Raw genomic sequence first — 4574 nt, forward strand, 5'->3', positions numbered from 1 at the left:
TTTGAAACGAGTGTGTATCCAGTGATAATGTGTGAGCAGCGGGATACAGCAGAATTAAAGTCAAGGTGTGAAACAGCAGACTTTACACTGGCTGTGTGTATGTATGCGTGTGTATACACATACTAGAATGGCCACATTATTCCCCCTTATGATAAACCATCACTTGGGATAGACTAGAAGGAAGATCACCCCCATATCCAGACCACAGAAGATTTTACCCTCCCTTGCCGCTAAAAGCAATGGAAAACCCCACAGATCTGTATTTCAGGTTCTTTGAAATCATTTTCCTAACAGTGAACCAAGGTCAGCTACACTCTGAACTTTACACTGAGTCAACAGATTAAAAGACGAAACATTTCTATTAAAATCTTTACCTGAATTTGCCACCCTGAAACTTTTATATATATATATATGTTTTGTCATCAAGTGCATGATAGTAGAATCAAAGGTAGTAAAACCATTGATCTACAGTAAGACAATATTCATATTACCATACAGCTTTTATAATTAATTTGCTGCCAGATGAAATAGAAACACTGGGTCCTTTTAATGCTGGTGATTAAAGCAAGAAGAAAACCTTTGAAAAGCAGATTTGCATGTACAACATGTTGCACTAATTCCAGCAGATCACTTGGAAATTGTTAGTGTATGCGGAGTCACATTGCAAAGTTTGGGACAAAAGACTTATGAATTGCAGTAGAAAAAGCTGATCAGCGCTTGGGTATTGGAAATCTGGAAGTCTGAGCTTGCTAAACTCATGTTCTAGCTTAATTTGCTTATATGCTTTATTACAGGTCAGGTTTTGAGCAAAGGTTGGTATTCACATTAACAGCGATGTCCGTAGAAAACCTAGGAAAGGAGGAGGGAGAGGTTTCTGTAGAGATTGAAGGTATTTTTGGTAACCAATCCAACCTGGCTTCACCCAATTAACTGAACACCTATCCTGAGCCAAGCTTGGATAATTTGAATGAGCACAGTTTGGATTGTCACTGGCAGTTTGAGTGCTCTCGCTGGGTTATGCCCACTTAGGCACCTCTGTGCAGCTCTGGCTTGTGAAAGGGCTGAAGCCAAAGGATTTGCTTTACATTTACAGCATGCTGGAATGAGACTGTCCCTCCCGTTTTCACATTATGCTCTTCTAGAAATAACATACAAGACCTGAAAAATAAAATCAATTTCACGTTAAAAATCTGAAGCAAAATGCACAGCTCTGCTTTGTACTTTTCCTCCATCTAACCCATGTATGATAAAAGAATAGGGATGTAACTCCAGTCATCTTGTCCTATAACAAGTCCTGTGTGCTCATCTGGGATTTCTATGCACTGTATCCTTTAAAATCAATGTTTCCATGGATTTCAGGGGCGGTGGATGCAGCCCCGTCGTCACTATTTTCCTACTCCTGGCTTTGCAAAGCTCAGAGAGGAAAATGAAACGAGACTCACTATTTGCAGTGTAGGCTGGTTATAAACCTTCTGCTACACGGGGGAAGGCCCTTCCCTGTGTTCCCAAAATACTTTATGCTGGATCAGGTACAGTCATCTTGCAAATGGCATAAAGCTGTCCTAAAAAGTATATAGCTGGCACAAACTCTGCATTATGTACTCCGGTGTTTTGAAGATCCAACTAAAAATGCTACCACTGGGTTCACCTAACAGAGCAGATATTCCTTATTAATGACCATGGAGCTGTGGCTGGAATGTGGTTGGAAACTATTTAACTGCTCCACGAAATTATGGCAAAGGCTTTCCTGATTCCCAGGTGCAGTTTGGGGCTTAATTAATTAATGCCTGCAAAGCACTTTTAAGATCTTAGATGAAAGATCCCACAGAAGACCAAATATCATCATAAGGGAAATATTTTGAAGGAAAAAACTTGGAGGTGTGATTGAAGTATGTAAGTAGCTGGCGTATTCGGCTTATGCTAGGTGAGGACAGGCTTAACCGCTGGTGATGTTCATGGTTATATTGATGTGATGGGGAGGTCTGCCTGTTTACCAGCTGGTTATACTGATGTGATGGGGAGGTCTGCATGTTTACCAGCTGGTTATACTGATGTGATGGGGAGGTCTGCATGTTTACCAGCTGGTTATACTGATGTGATGGGGAGGTCTGCATGTTTACCAGCTGGTTATACTGATGTGATGGGGAGGTCTGCATGTTTACCAGCTGGTTATACTGATGTGATGGGGAGGTCTGCATGTTTACCAGCCCTTTTAGGAAGAGTTGAAAACCCCAATATTAGACTCAAAACATGATTTGTCATCATCCTGAAAGACACTCTCGGAGGAATTTTCCTTCCAGCACTGAATTTTCATAGTGATTATGAATTAGTCAGGTTATTTACATCTTTCACTCTCACTTCACTTAATGATAGTCAAATATAAAAAAAAAACCCTGCAAACTGCTTTTCCTAATGTTTGATTTTCCTTGTATAATTATGCCCTAAAGGCTGATTCTTTACACTCAGTCTGCAGCCCTTGATGAATGCAGAAAGGACAGAAGGGAAGAAAATACCCAGTGCTTTATCCTGGACTTTGATTTCCAAAAAGACAATGCACATGTGGAATCTTATCATAGAATCATAGAATGATTTGGGTTGGAAAGGAGCTTAAGATCATCCAGTTCCAACCCCCTGCCATGGGCAGGGACACCTCACACTAGACCATGTCACCCAAGGCTCTGTCCAACCTGGCCTTGAACATTGCCAGGGATGGAGCATTCACCACTTCTTTGAGCACTCTGTGCCAGCGCCTCACCACCCTCACAGTAAAGAACTTCCTCCTTATCTCCAACCTGACCTTCCCCTGTTTCAGTTTGAATCCATCACTCCTTGTCCTATCACTACAGTCCCTGATGAAGAATCCCTGATGGTTCTCTTGTTTTGGCAGTGAGGTGACACAGACGCAGGTGAAGTGTCCACCTCTGTAGCCTATCAAGATTAAAAACAGGGCAGTGGCTTCCTTATCCCTCCATCTTTCCCAGCGTCTCAGGCACAAAAAGAATTCCTGTTGAATCAACATGACACTTTCATCCTTGCATAATTTCCCTAATCTATATGTTTACAAGGAAACCAGAAGCACTTGGATGTGATTATTGAAAACAGAGAAAAATAACAATGGGGTTTTAAATGAGTCTGCAAGTGCCAAATATTAAGTTTCATTATTATTTATGCCCAGTGTGGAGTTCTGAGCCTTTATGAAAAAATGAGTTTTGCTCAAACTAACTTATTTTCCCCTCATTGAAAAGTCCATCATGGATCTCACATGAGTTAATGGCACCACAGTTATCAGTTGCTGCTTGCCTGAGATCCTTTAATTTCCCCTATTTCCAAATCAGGATGTCATTCTCCTATCTTCCTCCAGAATAATTTTGTATCAGGAGCAGCAAGGAAAGTGAAGCGCTTTCCACCTGTATTGTAGCTAGGAATTGTGAGTCCATTCTGTATGCCCAAACTGATGATTCACTCTATCTTCCCCATGCAAAATAAGCATGCAGTGGAGACCAAAATAGACTTCTGCATTCTCCAGTTTAGGAAAGCAATAAAATAAACAGGCTGTGCCACTTTTCGAGGGACTTATATTTATCCGAAAGTGTCTTATTTGTCACTCACATGCTATTATTCATTCTGCAGAATGTAGGGAGTACATAAGGAGCAAAGGGACTGGTGAATTCCAAGCATCATCTTCACAGTGCAGTGAGATTCACTTGAATGAAAGACATCCTAAAATATGATCGTATGATTAGTACATTCCATATAAATACACTTCTAAGCCTCCTTATACACCCTCCATTCCTACAGCAGACATCTAAGAGACATATTGCTAGTGTTTGCTGTTCAGGTTTTCTTTTAACAGCACCAAATAGTTTCATAATATTAAGTGGAAAAGAATTATAAATGTCACCAATACCTTAAAAAATCTCATTAGACTTTTCCTTTTCTTCGGGTAAGTGATTTACGGAGCAATAATTAAATGTCAGGGTATGAATCACAGATGAGACCCCGACATTTGATAGTGTTTTGTAAACAGACTAAATGAGTCCAGAGAGAGGTGAGAACTATTGGCGTTTCCATAAAAAAAGAGGGAAGTCTCCACTGAGGCTTTGGAAGGAGAAGATGTTATTGAATGTAAATACAGGAGCCTGCTAAAGGTGGCCTGGAATCTATTAGGGAAAGGAAGCAATTCAGGTGTGAAGCTCAGGAGGCTGATTCTTGTGAAATAAAGGGAGATTTGCCCCTCACCTCTCCCTGGTTTTGCCCCACCCCCCCCACCCCCAAATTTGAGGAAATGAGCAGTTCAGAGGTTTGAAGACTTCCACTTACATAAATAGAAGCATATTGAGGACAAAGTACATCATTTCATGCATGCTGAATTATGTCAGTTTTCCTATTTAATGTGATAAAGGGAGAAGATGTTTTCATTTCTGCTGTCTGTTTGGCTGCAAGCTTTCATGAAGCGTTTCTATAGTACACAGCAGACTAAAGCTCTCAGCTCGGGTGTTTAGACGGTACTGTTAAATAAATTACTATTTCAAGTTAACTTTTGATCCAAGAAGTGCTATTTTTTTAGTTTACAA

At 40.5% G+C, this 4574-nt stretch overlaps 1 long non-coding RNA gene across 1 annotated transcript; it reads right to left on the reverse strand.

Moving 5' to 3' along the window:
• Positions 1 to 1079: 1079 nt before the first annotated feature.
• LOC136003504 (uncharacterized) lies at positions 1080 to 4058 on the reverse strand. Its single transcript, XR_010608114.1, has 3 exons — positions 3908 to 4058; positions 3610 to 3720; positions 1080 to 1158 (listed from the first exon to the last, which is right to left on the reverse strand). It is a non-coding gene; the product is annotated as an uncharacterized LOC136003504 (long non-coding RNA).
• Between the last annotated feature and the right edge of the window lie 516 nt (positions 4059 to 4574).

Source organism: Lathamus discolor, chromosome 22, assembly GCF_037157495.1.
Source record: "Lathamus discolor isolate bLatDis1 chromosome 22, bLatDis1.hap1, whole genome shotgun sequence".
NCBI lineage: Eukaryota > Metazoa > Chordata > Aves > Psittaciformes > Psittacidae > Lathamus > Lathamus discolor.